Here is a 19,445-nt window from a genome sequence, read left to right on the forward strand (position 1 = left end):
ACTGGGATTTGACATTTGTGTTTGTTGCATCTAAAATTTCTTTTCTGTGTAAAAAATTATTTTGTGCCATCCACATGCTTGTTGGTTAGCAACTTTTATGTAATGGCTTTGTTAATATGTATCTGTGTACAACTGGTTAATTGTTCATAATTTCCACTACATTTTTAAAATTTTTATTTTATTTTTAGAAACATGGTTTTGCTATGGTGCCCTGGCTAGACTCAAACTCCTGGGCTCAAGTGATCCCCCTATGTAAGCCTTCCAAGCAATTATGACTTTTTTAGTATTTTTGGAAAAATACTTAAAAACCCAATAAGAAATGAAACTTTCATTTTAGCTAATCCTGTAGTCCCTGCTGCAGTAAAATGCTCTTTGCGATTGTGTATGCATGTCTTTCCATTTATTGAAATTACTTTATATATAAACATGTATGTAAATGTTTACACTTACTTTATTAAAATCAAATCTACTATCAGGCTGGACATGTTGTTCTTTACCATGAATTTTTACTTGCCAGTAAACCAGAGACAACTTTACAGATTTGACATGTTCTTTTAATAATTGCATAAAAGTCTTTACTTTGGATGCAACATAGTTGCAAGCTTTCCCAGGTGTTTTTCTGCTAAAGATTTGGCTAACTTCTTCAAAACAACAATAATAAGCTGATGATATCTTTCTTTGACCCTGAAGAAAGTATAAAGCAGAATGCGTTTAGCCACCCAAAACAGGGTTACCATAACGTTTGGTCTCGTCCTGTCTGCTTTTTATTTGACTGGATCACTTTCATCTCCTGGTAGCCATTTCTTTGATTGTGCTGTCTTCAGGGTCTTACTGGTAAAGCTGTGTTTCATCTCCGCTTACAATTCTTTGAAGAGATGCTTCAAGGTCTTGATCCCACTTGTTTATAATTTCCTGTGAAGGGTCTGTTCTTGTCTGTAGCTGATCTGGCTGCAACGGTTTTGGCACCCATCAAGTGGAAAATTTGTTCAACTGAAATTTTTGTCAGAATTGTGTAAACTGTCCTGATTGAAATTTCTATTGTGTTGGCTATTGTTTCTGCTGTTAATTGTCAGTCCTCTTCAGTTAGAGCATGAGCAAGATTAATTATTTCCTTGCAAATTAATGTGTGGATGGTCTGCTGGTGTGGGCTTCATCTTCACCATCGTCTTGTCCCTTCTCAAAAGGAATTACTCACTTGTAAACTGCTAATTTTTTGGAGCATTTTCCCCATTAACTTTCTGTAAAGCATCAGTGATTTTACCATTTTTCCCTCATGCCTCAGCATAAATTTTAGGCTATTGCTTCAACTGTAGCAGAATTGATGTTGTTCTGATGGGGACTTCTTTCCAACTGATGTCTTATCCTTCTTAGTGCCTCAAACTAGATCCTACTCAGACAGGTTTTAACAACTTAGTGTAAGTTTGTTTTGGTGCAAAGAAATTTGAAATCCATGCATAAGTTTTCATAATATGCATTTTCATTAATTGTGTGATGATCCCTCATCTATTACTTTTATAGGTATGGACCATGCATTTTTGTTTATTGTTCTGGCTTCTTACAGGGTTCAGTATACTTTGTAACACAATTGTGTCTCTCACAGATTGGCAGATATTTGGTAAAGGATTGACTTTGTAGCCAACTCATGGGAAAGTGAAATAATGTAAAAAAACAGGAAGACTACAGTTTTAGGCCTTTCAAGTGAGGCATGGCTTTCAGCTCTTGGCAAGAACAGGTGAGGAGATGCAAGTTGTAGGACTCTAAGAGGCTAGGCTTTTCAAAGTGCTCCTCTCCCCTTCACCCTCCTTCAGTTACAGCACCAAGCACCACCCAGGTGTTGCCTGCAGCCTCACCCTCTACCGTCTGCCACTTCCGGAACCCACACTGAGTTCCTTGTGGCTCATAGGGTCATCCAGAGGGCTGTAAAGATACAGAAAGATATATGTAATTTTATATCACCTATCATATAAAGATATATTTATAAAATAGGAAACATATTAACCATTTATCATTTTATATATTTATGGTTTTATGTGTCTAAAATATATTGTTTTATGTATGTATTTAAGGGTAAGTATGTATAAGAGGTTTTAGGGATATGGAAAATTACATATTTATATATATCTTTACAAATTTAAGAATAAAGGAAGGAAAATTCTCAAAGAGGAATTCAGATATCCAAGAGTGCCCTTTGACAAAGAGCCTTGGATACAACATACCTACAAAAGTGAATTGTCATTGAAAGACCTGTGGACACTGGATTTCTCTTTCCTTATTTTAGAAGGGCAGGCTGTGTCTTGGAAAAGCATACAGTTTGTTGTATCTTGCTGGACAACAGGAGTGGTAGTCTGAAGTGTCTGATGAGAAGGAAGCATCACTTGATGGTGGAGTGTGCATCTGTGCCCATGTATGTGCACGTGTGTTTGTGTGTGTGCCTGCACATGTGTCTGCATGCAGTGTCTCAGATCCTACATAGGGATTTTTCCTGAAGGCCTCCAGTAGCGAAAACTCATTGAGTCTATCCAGGGGAATTACATCCAATGCTGTAATTAAATACTTTAATGAAGATGGCAGATCATCATTCAAGAGAGTATCAAGATAGTTTTAATTTAAAAAAAAAAAAAGGAATCACTCCCAGGGTTTTTTAGTTTTTGGTGAGTTCCAGCAGAATTGATGATGAGGTCCAGTAGGAAGGAATTCAGGATTACTCTGTACCATGCAGGGTGAGTGTAGCTCTGAAGAACTGGGGGTAGGAAGTGACTTCATAGCAAGCAAAGATCTGGGCTTCCCCCATTGCTCTAAGATCTAGTTCCATTCTGAGATTCAAATTCAGAGTAAGCTGTTAGTGGGCAAGACCAAGGCCTCCCACCAAGATTATTCAATTCAACTTCTTTTTTTTTTTTTAATCAAAATTTTCAAACATATGGCAAGGAGAGACTATAGTGTAATGAACACCTATATATCCATCTTTGTGTTACGTAACTTTCAATATTTTATTATACTGATTTATGTATCTGCTCTTTTGTTTCTTTTTTTAAAAAAACCTTCTGGCTATAATGTTTTAATGGAATGCTGTGCATATCATTCTATCCCCAAATACTTCACTAAATATGAAAAGTACAGAAAGTTTGTTACATAGCCACAATATCATCATTCCTCACAGAATCAATAACTCTTTAATATTGTCTCACTCATAATCCATAATGAAATTTCCCCTAATTGTCTCAAAAATGTCTTTTACCTGCAGATCAGTAGAATGGAGTTGAGAATCCAGAAACAAACCCATACATCCTTGGCCAATTAGTTTTTACTGTGGTGCCAAGACTGTTGAAATGGGAAAGAATAATCTCTTCAACAGAGGTCGCTGTGACAGCTGCATATCCACATGCAAGATAATGAAGTTGCATCCTTATATGCAAAAACTAACTTGAAATGGATCAAATAACTAAATATAAAAGCTAGAAGTGTAATAGTTTAGAAGGTAACATTTGGGCAAGTATTTATGACCTGGGTTTCTGAGATGTGGCACCAAAAGTATCAGAAACACCAACAAAAACAACACAGACATATTTGACATCAAAATAAAAACTTTTGTGCATCAAGGGACACTATCACGAGAGTGAAAAGACAACCCACATGACTTCCCTCACTAAGATGTACAAACAAACATGTACATGCTTGATGTGGAGGCTCCTGGGAGGCGATCACAATCCTCAACGACCTGAAATCCCCAAATCTGGAATGTTAAGATCCTGAAAGATCAAGGTCCCACGAATATAATTCCAGAAAAAATAACTTTAAAAATTATTTAAAAGATATCTGTTTACATTTTAAATGGAAATTTATTTGAAAAACATATGAAAACAGGACAGAACACTTCATAGGCCACTTTACACCCTAAAATATGTAATAATAATAATACATATTTTTGCAAGCGTAAACCCTCAGGTGTACTAATAACTGTCACATAGCATAGGTATATCAGTTGTGATCAGATGATTCATAGAGTAATAGGTCAAGAAAATGATAAGCGTATATCATTGTGATTGGTAATTTTGTGCACTCAGCTTTACAGCTTTGGTCATCTGACATACATTGAAAAATGAATAGAGACTTTTCATGAGGTCGGTCAAAAATCTCTATGGGTCTCCACCACATATACAGTTACTCAAAGTGCCCAAGTCTTGAGAAATTTTTTTGTTTGTTCGTTTTTTGAGATGGAGTCTCAATTGGAAATGCAACAAATGAAATGTCAACTTACAGTTCAGTAAGCAATCTTTTTCTAATTTCCAAAGCCAGATTATTCTTAATGTGCTAAAGGAGAGATAACTTACGATAGGCAATGGCTTTCCCTGCGGGCCCCCACCAGCTATCACAGTCCCCATCATCTTGCCTTCCCTGGCTCACAGGCTTTATTTTATGCCACTCTTCATCCCTCCTCTGTGCAGCTCCCCTGTTCCTTTTCCCTCCTTCTTCCTTTTCTCTATTTCCTTCCCCACCAATTTCTTTCCCTCTGTCGATTCCTCAGCGTGATCCCTGTTCCAGAGGTATAGGATGATATGGTTTGGCTGTTTCCCACCCAAATCTTATCTCGACTTCTAGCTCCCATAATTCCCATGTGTTGTAGGAGGGACCCAGTGGGAGATAACTGAATCATGGGGGCAGTTTTCCCCATACTGTTCTCATGGTAATGAATTCATCTCATGAGATCTGATGATTTTATGAGGGGTTTCCCCTTTTGCTTGGCTCTCATTCTCTCTCCTGCCTGCTGCCACGTAGACATGCCTTTCGCCTTCTGCCTTGATTTTTAGGCCTCCCCAGTCATGTGGAACTGTGAGTCCATTAAACCTCTTTAAAAAAAAAATAATTTATCCAGGTCGTAACTCTTTATCAGCAGTGTGAAAACAGACTAATACAGTAAATTGATACCAGTAGAGTAGGGTGCTGCTGTAAAGATACCTGAAAATGTGGAAGCAACTTTGGTACTGGATAACAGGCAGAGGTTGGAAGAGTTTGGAGGGCTCAGAAGAAAACAGGAAAATGTGGGAAAGTTGGGAACTTTCTAGACACTTGTTGAATGACTTTGACCAAAATGCTGATAATGATATGGACAATGGGATGAGGAACTTATTGTGACCTGGAGCAAAGGTGACTCTTGTCATGTTTTAGCAAAAAGATTGGCAGCATTTTGCCCCTGCCCCAGAGATCAGTGGAACTTTGAACTTGAGGGAGATGACTTAAGGTATCTGGTAGAAGAAATTTCCATTTTTTTTTTTTTAAGACGGAGTCTTGCTCTGTCCCCCAGGCTGGAGTGCAGTGGCACGATCTCAGCTCACTGCAAGCTCCGCCTCCCAGGTTCACGCCATTCTCCTGCCTCAGCCTCCTGAGTAGCTGGGACTACAGGTACCTGACACCACACCCAGCTAATTTTTTTTTTTTTGTATTTTTAGTAGAGACGGGGTTTCACTGTGTTAGCCAGGATGGTCTTGATCTCCTGACCTCATGATCCGCCCGCCTCGGCCTCCCAAAGTGCTGGGATTACAGGCTTGAGCCACCGCGCCCGGCCTTTTTTTTTTTTTTTTTTTAAGATGGAATGTCGCTCTGTCGCCCAGGTTGGAGTGCAGTGGTGCAATCCTGGCTCACTGCAACCTCTGCCTCCCAGGTTCAAGCGATTCTCCTGCCTCAGCCTCCTGAATAGCTGGGATTACAGGCATGTGCCACTGTGCCCAGCTAACTTTTGTATTTTTAGTAGAGATGGGGTTTCACCATGTTGGTCAAGCTGGTCTCAAACTCCTGATCTCATGATCTGCCTGCCTTGGCCTCCCAAAGTGCTGGGATTACAGGCATGAGTCACTGCGCCCCACCAGCAGAAGAAATTTCTAAGCAGCAAAGTATTCAAGAGGTGACTTGGGTGCTGTTAAACTCATTCAGTTTTAAAAGGGAAACAGACATAAAGGTTCAGAAAGTTTGCAGTCAAGCACGCTGCAGAAATTTGCATAATGAGGAGCCAAATGTTAATCCCTAAAACAATGGGGAAAATGTCTCCAGGGCATTTGTCCCATTGTCCCTGGGCTGGGCCCAGGACACCCCTGGTGTGTGCAGCCTAGAGGCTTGGTGCCCTGCATCCCAGCCACTGGTACATCTCAGTCCCTGGCTTCAGAGGGTGCAAGTCCCTGGCAGCTTCCATGTGGTGTTGAGCCTGTGGGTGCACAGAGGTTTGGGAAACTCTGCCTAGGTTTCAGAGGATGTATGGAAACACCTGAATGTCCAGGCAGAAGTTTGCTGCAGGGGCAGCTCCCTCATGGAGAACCTCTGCTAGGGCAGTGCAGAAGGGAAATGTGGGGTTGAAGCCCCCCCACAGAGTCCCCATTGGGGCAGTGCTTAGTGGAGCTGTGAGAAGAGGGCCGCCATCTTGCAGACCCCAAAATTGGAGATCCAATGACTACTTGCACCTGAAAAAGCCATAGACACTTAACACCAGCCTGTGAAAGCAGCCAGGAGGGAGGCTGTACCCTGCAAAGCCACAGGGGCAGAGCTGCCCAAGACCATGGAAACCCACCTCTTGCATCAACATGACCTGGATGTGAGACATGGAGTCAAAGGAGATCATTTTGGAGCTTTAAGGTTTAATGACTGCCCTATTGGATTTCTGTCTTGCATGGGGCCTGTGGCCACTTTGTTTTGGCCAATTTCTCCCATTTAGAATGGGAGCATTTACCCAATGCCTGTGCCCTCCTTGTATCCAGGAAATAACTGACTTGCTTTTGACTTTACAGGCTCATAGGCAAAAGGGACTTGCCTTGTCTCGAATGAGACTTTGAACTGTGGCTTTTTGAGTTAATGCTGAAATGAGTTAAGACTTTAGGGGACTGTTGGGAAGGCATGATTTGTTTTGAAATATGAGGACATGAGATTTGGGAGGGCCAGAGGTGGAATGATGTGATTTGGCTGTGTCCTCACCCAAATCTCATCTTTAATTTGAGCTCCCCAATTCCCATGTGTTGTGGGAGGGACCAGTGGGAGGTAACTGAATCATGGGGGTGGTTTTCCCCATACTGTTCTCCTAGTAGTGAATAAGTCTCGCAGGATCTGATGATTTTATAAGGGGTTTCCCCTTTCACTTGGCTCTCATTCTCTCTCGCCTGCCACCACGTAAGATATGCCTTTTGCCTTCTGCCAGGATTGTGAGGTCTCCCCAGCCATGTGGAGCTGTGAGTCCATTAAATCTCTTTTAAAAAAATAATTTACCCAGCCTCTAGTATGTCTTTATTAGCAGTGTGAAGATGAACTAATACAGGGGTCATCAAGAAAGGTCAGCTTCTTCATCAAGGTTGGAGGCAGTGAGAACGACCCGAGTTCCAGTCCCTTCTGTGGGACCTCGCTTCTCCTCACTGTCCCCACTTTACATCCATCTGCCCTGCCTGAAGACCCACCCTGGGGTCCTTAAGCTCTAGCATCAGACACCAAGTCCGTTTTCAGAGATCGTCCAGTCAGCTACCATCACGCGTCTGACCAATCCCTCACCATGGGTATGCACAGCAGCTCTGCTTCTCTCACTGAACCCTGACTGCTATAGGTTGGAAGTAAGGGCTGTGGCACAGTGGCACCTTGTACACTTTTTGACTTGAAATGCAAGAGGCAGGAGGGACAGCAGCAAGAGGAGAGCCTAGATTATGGCCTATTACAGTTTTTATAGGAAAGACAGGCAGGGCAGGAGAAACAGTTTAGGACTGGCTGGTTTGGATAATTTCAGTGGGCTCTGAGCTATAAGGCTGGGCCCTTTGCTCTCTCTAATAATTGGCTGGCTTGGGGAGGGACTCCATTCTCAGCCAGAAAGGGATTTGAAGATGTGGAAACATCATAATATGCAGAAAATTAAGAAATACATACAATATAGGTAGTATGCTCTTTCTTTTTCCTCATGGATAAATACCTAGCAATAGAATAGCTGTACTCTCTGATAGGTATATGTTTACCTTTTTAAGAAACTGCCAAACAATATTCTCAAGTAGCTGACCCAATGTGCCACCCCACCTCCAGGATATGAAAGGACTAGCTCTTCCTGCTCACAAGCACCTGGTGTTTTAGTCTGTTTGTGTTACTATGAATAAATACCTGAGGCTGGGTAATGTATAAAGAAGAGATGTTTAGCCCTCAGTGCTGCAGGCAGTACAAGAAGCATGGAACCAACATCTGCATAAGACAATAGAGTTAGCCTATCCCTTCCTGGCTTAAACCCTGGTGCCCACTTTCTTCCTTACTAATAAATGTCCTTTGTGGCCTTCTTTTTCTAGATAGGGCACTTTTGCATGAATTAAAAACCAGTTTGGGCAGATATTCTTTCTCTTCGAAGCTTTTCTTCATGAATTCTGGGAACTCATCTGCTGCCTATTGCTTGGCAGAAGTTGCTTCTGTTATCTTCACATTTTTAAAGCCAAACCTCTTTCTAAAACTAGCAAACTATTCTTTGCTGCCATTAAATTCTCCAGCTTTATATCCTTCATCTTTATTTAGCTTTGTGTTATCATATAATGACTGTTTTTCTCAGGTAGTAGTAGAGAATATAGGTTTGCCTTTCTTGTAACAATCCTGTGCCCACATAAAAGCTACATTTTTTGTAATAAAATTGTGTTTAGATAAGCATGATACAGAATTACTCTTTGACAACTTATCTATGGATATAATGACTCTAGTTTCAGACTTTTTCTTCTGAAATATGTGAGCTTTGGCCAACAGTCTGGTCTCTTTTCCTACCTTAATTTTCTACTTTTGCTCTTGGATTTGTTGATAGGGCACAGAGGACTTCCCATGGGGCTGTAAAGAACTTATTCCTCCGTGTGGACTGTGCACACCATGGTGCTGTCATTACTGTTACCACCAGGAGACTCCTTAAACGCTTAGGATATATGATAGTTTTCACTTGGTTAAAAAAATCTGCCAGTTTCTCAGAAAGACCTTTTTCACTATTAATCTTTAACCCATGGATGGAATCCTAGATCTTTTTATCCATTAACTCTTTGAATATCCTTGTTTCTACCTTGGCAGTGGAGTCCACTGATATTGAAAAGCTGCATTTTTAATATGAGATATAAAGGTATTTTGGAAAATGTGCGAGGTTTGAAGCCTGCTGGCATCACTGCAATGATGGCTTAGTGAATTTTCTTTTCTTTTTTTAACGATGGTCCTTATCTGGTTTCATTTTTTTTTTTTTTTTTTCCAAATGATGGCCAACCACAGCTGCAGTCCTCAACCTATGGTATATATCAAGCAATTCAACTTTCATTATAATATCATGAATTTCTCTGCTTCATGGGAGCACTTGAGGCATCACTAGTGACACTTTGTATGGGCCCCATGGTATTATTTAGAGTTTCTGATATGCAGCAAACATGACAAAAAATGCACGAGAACTGTGAGATCAGTGTTTACTGTGATACCCAATTTACTGGAGGGATGAACTGTACACACGGAGATGATCAGCCTCACTCACCTGGTGTACTGAGTGGATACTTGCAACATTTGAGCTCCCTGCAATAGCAACAGGAGGTGGCTATGAAATTATCACAGTAGTACAGTAGGCACAGTTAACTCTATGCAGTTATGACTTAATGCTGCAACCTTACCGTTGTTACTTTTCTCTTGACTGCAAATGGTGTCATGTATAGTCTGTGTTTGTGTGTATAAGTTTTGATAAATTTTAACTATTTAAAATAGATTTGTGTCCATATTATGGTAGTAAATGATAAAATAAACTAATTGCTATATATATTTTATGCATTCCTGACATACTCAACTGTTTCTTAATTTTTTCACTATTGTAGGCTGTGTGGTTTATCTGCAAGTTTTTCAATTTGTTGCAAATCTCCATAACATTTTCTAATATATTTATTGCAACAAATCTGCCTATAAATGGACCAACACTGTTGAAACTCTTGATGTTCATGAATAACCAATTATAGAGATGAAATTAACTTTTACTTGTTGTATCCTGCAACCACACTAAACTTACTTATTTGTTCTTGGAGGTTGTTGCAGAGTTTGTTGGAATTTCCCCGTAGATGATCACATTGTTTGTGAATGAGCTCTTTTTACTTTTTCTTTCAAATCTGGATATTTTAAATTTCTTTTTTTGTTTGGCTGCATTGAATAAAACAATGTTGAGTAGAAGTAGTAGTTAGCCCCCATCCTTGGCATGTGTCTGATCTGAGGAGTGGAGCATTCAGTCTTTCACCATTAAGGATGATGTTAGCTGTGGGTTTTTACAAGATGCCCCTCAATACTTCAGAAACTTTCCCTCTTTTTCCTTCTTTTACTGACAAATTTTTTTGTCAGATATGGATTTTGGACTTTGTCAAACACTTTTTCTGCATCTATTGAGATCATTACATGGTTATACATTTTTAGTTTATTTATATGGTATGCTGCTTTGATTTATTTTTAAAGATTATTTATCATTAATTGTGGTGAAATACACATAGCATAACACTTATCGTGTTCACCACTTTAGGTGCACAGTTCAATATTGAGTATATTCACATTGCTGTGCAACCAACACCACCATTCATCTGCAGAACTCTCTTCATCTTCCCAAACTGAAGCTTGGGACCCATTAAACAATAATTGCCCATTCCTCTCTCCTCCAAGCCCTTGGTGTAACTGCCCAAGGGTTCTGCTTGCCTGCTGCCTAGACAGAGCTGATTTATCAAGACATGGGAATTGCAATAGAGAAAGAGCAATTCACACAGAACTGGCTGTGCGGTAGACTGGAGTTTTATTATTACTCAAATCGGTCTCCCTGAGCAATTCAGGGAGCAGAGTTTTTAAGGACTACTTGGTGGGTTGGGAGAAGCCAGGAGTGCTGATCAGTCAAAGATGAAATCATAGGGAGTCGAAGCCATCTTCTTGCACTGAGTCAGTTCCTGGATGGTGGCCACAAGATCAGATGAGCCAGTTTATCTATATGGGTGCTGCCAGCCGATCCATCAAGTGCTAGGTCTGCAAAATATCTCAAGCATTGATCTTAGGAGCAGTTTAGGGAGGGTCAGAATCTTGTAACCTCCATCTGCATGAATCCTAAACCATAATATCTTTTTTTTTTCTTTTTTGAGACGGAGTCTTGCTCTGTCGCCCAGCCTGGAGTGCAGTGGCATGATCTCGGCTTACTGCAAGCTCCTCCTCCCGGGTTCATACCATTCTCCTGCCTCAGCCTCCTGAGTAGCTGGGACTACAGGCGCCCACCACCACGCCCAGCTAATTTTTTTGTATTTTTAGTAAAGATGGGGTTTCACCATGTCTACTAGCCAGGATGGCCTCGATCTCCTGACCTCGTGATCCGCCCACCTCGGCCTCCCAAAGTGCTGGGATTACAGGTGTGAGCCACCGTGCCCAGCCCTAAACCATAATTTCTAATCTTGTGGTTGATGTTAGTCCTACAAATTCAATCTAGTCCCCAGGCAAGAAGGAGGTCTGCTTTGGGAAAGGGCTGTTACTGTCTTTGCTTTAGGAAACTATAAACTAAGTTTCTCCCAAAGGTAGTTCAGCCTATGCCCAGGAATAACAAGCACAACTTGGAGGTTAGAAGTGAGATGGAGTCACTTAAGTTAGATCTCTTTCACTGTCTCAGTCATAATTTTGCAAATGTAGTTTCATTGACAACCACCTTTCCTCTTTTTGATTCTATCAATTTGTCTATTTTGGATACCTCATAGAAGTAGAATGGTATGGCAGTTGTCATTTTGTGACTGGCTTACTTTACTTAGCACAAAGTTCTCAAGGTTTATTCATGGTGTAGCATGTGTCAGAATTTCCTCCCTCTTTAAGGCTGAATTTTACTCCTTTGTTACCACATTTTGTTTATGCACTCATCTGCAGATGGGCAGTTGGGTTGAGTTCGCCTCTTGGCTGTTGTGAATTATGCAGCTATGAACATGGTGGTACAACCTGGATTAATTTTCTAAAGTGAAAACCAGCCTTACATCCCAGGGATAAACCCTATGTACTTGTAGTCTATGATCTTTTTATGTATTACATACTTAAAATATTATTAAATTTGATTTGCTAAAATATTGTTTTAAATTTTTTTTTTTCTAAGTTCATGAGGTTCTGTAGTTTTTCTATCGTATCATGTCTTTATCTGGTTTTGATATTTTGGTAATCCTAGTCTTTTAAAATGAATTAGGAAATTCCATAGGCTTTTGGTTTCTGGACTAGACTGTGAAGATTTGGTATTATTTCTTCCTTTATTGTTTGGTAGAATACATTAGGGAAGTCATCTGAACTTCACTTTTTTGGTGGGAAAGTTTAAATTTCAAATTCAAATTCAATTTAAAAGATATTGGTTACTTCTATTTGGGTTATTTATTTCTTCTAGTGAGAAGATTGGGAGCTTGTGCCTTTAAAGAAATATGTTTATTTCATCTAAGTTGCAGACTTTATTGGCATAAATTTGTTCATGATATTCTGTTATCATTTTAATGTTTGTAGAATATATGGTGATACCACCTCTCTCATTACTGATATTGGTAATTTATTTCTTCTGTCTTTTTCTCTGATCAGTGTGCTAGATAGAGCTTTATCAAGACAATTGATCTTCTCAGAAAGCCAGCTTTGGTTTCTTTAATTTTGTCTATTGATTTTCTATTTTCTGTTTCATTGCTTTCTGCTCTGAAGTAAGCCTTCAGGGAAGATAAATTACTCACTGTCATTTTTATTTTTCAAGGGCAGTCATCTGCAAGTGCCTCAGTTGCCAAGTTAAAAGGTGACTGAGCAAATGTCTAGTACCAATTAGGGTGTCCTGGAAGGAGACATTTTGTTCTCTGACAAGAACTATGCCCTGAGGTTTGCTGCAGAATCCCTCACTAAATGTTCCTCAGAGGGTAACCTGACAAGCACCACTGAGCTCACCTGTGAAGGTGTTGTGAAAACCTGCAAGATTTTATTCGGCCCAATACAACAAGTATTCCCATGGACTTCCTCTGTGCGAGGCATAGTATGGGTGCTGTGGAAGGAGGATGAAAACACAAGACATAACCTCAACATCAAGTACTACTTAGGAGACTGGGGCAGACCAATACATATATTCCTGAGGGAGGCACCAGGCCAGTGGAATAAGCCCACAGCAGCCTACAGCTCTGTTCAGAACATGAAAGCAGAACAGGCAGAGAGAGGCAACTCAGCAGAGTACTCGGGCAAGCATAGGGCCGGTGACTCCCCACTGCAAGCAACGTTATCTGAGGAAAGTCGTTTACAATAGGTGACAATCACATTCCATAAAAATCCCTGGAAGGGTCCATGGAAGTAGGGTTGTCAATCTCATTTTAGCATTTCAGAAGCCAGGAATGGAAGATTAAAAGCAGCCATGTGTATGCATTGCAGAGATGCAGGTGAGTCACAATTTCCTGTCAGGTAGGAGGCCAATGCTAAGGACCTTGCTGTCTTTCCTTGGGCCATGAAATGACAACTCCTTTCTGGGCAGAAGGCATTTGGTTGTCTCAAGCTAAAATCCACATTTTGCTTTGCATCTGGGCAATTTACAAAAGAAAGAGGATTATTGGACTTACAGTTCCACATGGCTGGGGAAGCCTCACAATCATGGCAGAAGGGAAGAAGGAGCAAGTCACATCTTACATGGATGGTAGCACCCAAAGAGAGCTGTGTAGGGAAGCTCCCCTCATAATACCATCAGACCTCATGAGATTTATTTGCTATCAGGAGAACAGCATGGGAAAGACCTGACCCCATGATTCAATTACCTCCACCAGGTCCCTTTCACAACATGCGGGAATTCAAGATGAAATTTGGGTGGGGACACAGCCAAACCATATCAGGGGCAAATTCCAAAAACATTAGCTTTATTCAAATTTACTTTCCTTTTTACCTTTCTGAGTCATCAAAGTCTAAAAGCACTGCTTAATAATTTTGTTTCTAAACTCACATTGCAGCACAGGGCATGATCTGCCCTCAAGACAAAGACCATAAACTACTCTTTCCTGGAAAACGTACAAGTTGGTATCTCAGCAAATGCTACTCATGTGTTCTCATCCTTATGAGTAAATCATTGGCAGTAAGTGTGATTTTTTTTTTTTTTGGGGTCAACAGGAAAATACACGGCTTCCCTTGGGGGCAGGTTTTGCCTGTACTTCTCCTGCCTACAATATTATAGGAGCTTAGAATTCCAGCTGCTGGCTCACTCTCAGCTGAAGTTCTCTGATGGCTCCTGCTGGGTGGAATGGCCCCCTTCCCCTATGTGTGTGTCTGCTGCTGACCCGTGGCTTTGCCGAGGTAGGGAAGCTGCTGGTAGTGCCCAAGGATGGGAGCCACTGGTTCACCACCATGAGGTCGGTGGTAGAGAAACTCATCCTCAGGGGACATGAGGTGGTCATAGTCAGGACAGAGGTGAGTTGGCAACTGGGAAGATCACTGAATTGCACAGCGAAGACTTCCTCAACCTCATACACTCTGGAGGATCTGGACCAGAAGTTCGTGGTTTTCACTGATTCTCACTGGAAAGCACAAGCACAAAGTCTATATCCTCTAGTGACGCGTTCATCCAGTGATATCTTGGACTTCTTTTATCCAAATTGTAGAAGTTTCTTTAAGGACAAAAAATTAGTAGAATACTTAAAGGAGAGTTCTTTTGATGTGATATTTCTGGATCCTTTTAATGCCTGTGGCTTAATTCTTGCCAAATATTTCTCCCTCCCCTCTGTAGTATTCACCAGGGAAATATTTTGCCACTATCTTGAAGAAGGTGCACAGTGCCCTGCTCCTCTTTCCTATGTCCCCAGAGGTCTCTTAGGGTTCTCAGATGCCATGACTTTCAAGGAGAGAGTGCGGAACCACATCATGCACTTTAAGGAACATTTATTTTGCCACCATTTTTTCAAAAGTGCCCTAGAAATAGCCTCTGAAATTCTCCGAATGCCCGTCACGGTATATGATCTTTACAGCCACACATCAATTTGGTTGTTGCGAACTGACTTTGTTTTGGACTATCTGACTTTGGACTCGTGATGCCCAACATGATCTTCATTGGTGGTATCAACTGCCATCAGGGAAAGCCATTGCCTAAGGTAAGTCATCTAGTCATCTCTCCTTTAGCATAGTAAGAATAATCTGGCTTTGGATAATAAAAAAAAAGATTTTGTATTGTGTTAGGCCATTCTTGAATTGCTATAGAAAATACCTGAGACTGGATAATTTATAAAGAAAGGGGGTTCAATTGGCTTATGATTCTGCAGGCTGTACAAGCATGGTGCCAGCATGTGCTTGTACAGCCTGCAGAACCATGAGTCAAGTAAACCTTCTGTGGGAGGGCTCAGAGAGCTTTTACTTGTGGTAGAAGGCAAAGTAGAAGCAGACATGTCACATAGCAAAAGCAAGAGCAAGAGAGAATGAGAAGATGTGCCACATACTTAAACAACCAAATCTTGTGAGTACTCACTATTACAAGGACAGCATCAACTCATGAGAGATCTGCCCTCATGACCCAAACACCTCTCACCAGGCCCCACCTCCAACACTGGGGATTACATTTCAACATGAGATTTGGACGGGACGAATATCCAAACTGTATCATTTCTCCCCTGCCTATTCCCCCAAATCTTATGTTCTTCTCATATTGTAAAATACAATAATGCCTTTCCAAAAGTCCCCCAAAATCTAACTCATTACATCATTTGCTCAAAATTCCAAAGTCCAAAGTCTCATCAGAGACAAGGCAAGTCTCTTCCACCTATCAGCCTGTAACAAGAAACAGTTATCTACTTCCAAGTTACAATGGGGGTACAGGCATTGGGTGCTCCCATTCCAAAAGGGAAAAATCAACCAAAAGAAAGGGGCTACAGGCCCCATGCAAGTTTGAAACCCAGCAGGGGAGTCGTTAAATCTTAAAACTCCAAAATAATTCTCCTTTGACTCCATGTCTCACATCCAGGGCACACTGGTGCAAGGGGGAGGGCTCCCATAGTCTAGGGTGACTATGACCCTGTGACTTTGCAGGATTCAGGCCTCATAGCTGCTCTCACAGGTTGTTGAGTGCCTGCAGCTTTTCCAGGAGCAAGGTGCAAGCTGCCAGAAGGTATACCATTCTGGAGTCTGGAGGATGGTGGTCCTCTTTCTCATAGCTCCACTAAGCAGTACCTTGTTATGGACTCTGTATCGGGGCTCCAACCCTACATTTCCACTCTGCCCTAGTAGAGATTTGTTGTGAGGGCTCCACTCCTGTAGCAGGCTTTTGCCTGAGCACCCAGGCTTTCCCTTGCATCCTCTGAAATCTAGGTGGAGGGTGCCAAGCCTCCTTCACTCTTGCATTCTGCTCACCCACAGGCTTAACACTACGTGGAAGCCATCAAGGCTTATGACTTGCACCATCTGAAGCAGAAGCCCAAGCTGTATCTGGGGGCCTATGAGCTGAGGCTAGAGCTGGAGTGACTGGGATGTGGGGAGCAGTGTCCTGAGGTTGCACAGGGTAGCAGGGCCCTGGGCCTGGCCCACAGAATCATTCAGTCCTCATAGACCTCAAGGCTTGTGATGGGAGGGGCTGTCTTGGAGATCTCTGAAATGCATTTGAGGCCTTAGCATTTGGCTCCTTTTTAGTTATGCACATCTCTCTAATAAGTGGTGGCTCTGTGGCCTGCCTGAATTGCTCTCCTGAAAAAGCTTTTTCTCTTTCTCTGCCACATGATTAAGCTGCACATTTTCCAAACTTTTATGCACTGCTTCCCCTGTAAATATAATTTCCAACTTGAAGTCATTTCTTTCTTCCTGCATCTAAGTGTAGGTTGTTACAAGAAGCCAGGCTACATCTTGAATGCTTTGCTGCTTAGAAATTTCTTCTGCCGGATACCCTAGGTCATCACTGTCAAGTTCAAAGTTCCATAGGTCCCTAGGGCATGGACGCAGTACAGCCAAGTTCTTTGTTAAGGCATAACAAGGGTGACCTTTACTCCAGTTTCCAATAACTTTTTCATTTTCACATGAGACCTCATCAACCTCGTGCTCATAGCCCATATTTTTATCAGCATTTTGGTCACAATCATTTAACCAGTCTCTAAGAAGGTCCAAACTTTCCCTTCATCTTCCTATCTTCTTCAGAGTCCTCCAAACTCTTCAAACCTCTGCCTGTTACCAAGTTCCAAAGTCACTTCCACATTTTCAGTATCTTTATAGTAATGTCCCACTCTCAGTACCAATTTTCTATTGGTACTATTTTCTGTTGGTACCGATTTTCTATTCTTCATTGTGTTGCCATGAAGAAATGCTTGAGACAGGTAACTGATAAATAAGAGGTTTAATTGACGCAAGGTTTTGCAGGCTGTACAAGCATGGTGCTGGCATCTGTTCATATTCTGGGGAAGCCTCAGGGAGCGTTTACTCATGGCAGAAGGTGAAGCAGGAGCATGTCACATGACAAAAGCAGGAGCAAGAGAGAGTCGATGGGGGTGGTCCGCACACTTAAATAACCATATCTTGTGAATACTCACTGACTACTGCAAGGACAGCACCAAGCCATGAGGGATCCACCCCTATGATCCAAACACCTCCCACCAGGCCCCACCTCCAACATTGGGTATTATATTTCAACATGAGATTTGGGTGGGGACAAATATCCAAACTATAACACTTACTGAACTGTGATTTAACATTTTCATTTGTCACATTTGGAATTTTTTTCCAGTTATGTGAATCAGTTTGTGCCACTTGATGTACCTCTCAGTTAGCAATTTTTTATTTGTAGGTCATATCCAGGTTACATTTAAACATACTCTTTTTGGGAAAATACCAAAAACCACAGTGAGAAATGAAACTTCCCTTTATTGCTAATTCTATAGGAAAATGCTCTTAACAGTTTTGTGTGCATCATTTTCATTTTTTGAAATTATTTTATGTATATGCATATATCTAATGTGTATTCTCATACCTATTTTGTTAAAATAAAATCTAGTAAAGGCTGAACATATTGTTCTTTACTTTGCATTTTTAATTTGCCAGTAAATTACAGACATCTTTAGAGGCCAATACCAACTGATTTGACAAGTTCTTTTAGTAATTGCGTAAAAGTCTTTACTTTGGATTCAATGTAGTTTTTTCAACCAATTAACATTGATAGAGATTTAGGCGTTTTCCAAATTTGTCTTTGTGCACATTAGGGTGCAAACATGCTTTAATACTTTCTTTACATTACTATGTTTCCATATTCTTAGCCTCTGATGAATTCTTCATCATGTGGATCCCCAGCAGCTTTACCTCTCTCATTGAACCCTGACTGCTGTAGACTGGAAGTAGTGGCTGTGGCAAAGTAGTGCGTTGTACACTTTTTGACTTGAAATATAGTGAAGCAGAAAGAATAGGAGTGAGGCTAGAGGCTAGACCATAGCTCTACTGGAGTTTCTGCAGGAAAGGCGAGGCAGGGCAGGGGAAACAGTTTAGCACTGGTTGGTTTGAATAATTTCAGTGGGCTCTGAGCTCTAAGGGCAGGCCCTTTGCTGTCTCTAATAATTGACTGGCCTGGGGAGGTGCACTGCATCCCTACCAGACAGGGATTTTTAAGATGTGAAAATTTCGTAATATACAGAAAATTTAAAAATACACACAATACAGGAAGTATTTTATTCTTATGGATAAATACCCAATAGTGGAATAGCTTGATCTATGGTAGGTGTGTTTTTACCTTTTTGAGAATTTGCTAAACAATATTTACAAGCGGCCAGACCAAGGTGCCCTCCCAGCACCAGCATATGAGAGGTCCAGCTCTTCACACTCACCGACACTTGATGTCTTAGTCCATTTGCATTGCGATAAAGGAATACCTGAGGTTGGTTAATTTATAAAGAAAGCATGTTTATTTGACTTGTGGTTCATTCAGGCGGCACAAGAAGCATGGCACCAGCTTCCGCATCAGGTAAGAGACTCAGGCTACTTCCACTCATAGCAGAAGGTGAGGGTGGGGGGTGCTGATCACATGGCGAGAGAGAAGCAAGAGAAGAAGGAGGCAGGTGCCAGGCTCTTTTTAATAATCAGTTCTTGCTGAAACTAATAGATGGAAAGTTCACTCATTACTGGGAGGGGGCACTAGGTCATTCATCAGGGATCCATCCAAACACCTCCCCCTAAGCCTCACTTCCAACATTAGAGATCAAATTTCAACACTTGATTTTGGAGGGACAGATAACTCAACTGTATCATTTGATATGGTCAGTCTTTTTCATTGCAGCTATTTTAATGGGATGTGGATTAAACTGCAGTTTTAGTTTGATTACCCTAATCATTAGTTATGTTGAACGTCCTTACATGTGCCTGTCTGCCATCTGTGTACCTTCTTTGGTAACTGTCTTTTGAAATCTTTGCTCATTAAAAAACATAGATGTCTTTTTAAAATAGACTTTTTATTTTACAATAAATTTAGATTTAAAGCAAGGGTGCAAAAAAATAGCACTGAGAATTCCCAT

At 41.1% G+C, this 19,445-nt stretch overlaps 1 pseudogene; it reads left to right on the plus strand.

Annotated features, from left to right (window-relative positions):
- Positions 1-14,205: 14,205 nt before the first annotated feature.
- Positions 14,206-15,101, plus strand: LOC112635902 (annotated as a pseudogene).
- Positions 15,102-19,445: the final 4,344 nt, after the last annotated feature.

This window comes from Theropithecus gelada, chromosome 12 (assembly GCF_003255815.1).
Source record: "Theropithecus gelada isolate Dixy chromosome 12, Tgel_1.0, whole genome shotgun sequence".
Taxonomy (NCBI): Eukaryota; Metazoa; Chordata; class Mammalia; order Primates; family Cercopithecidae; genus Theropithecus; species Theropithecus gelada.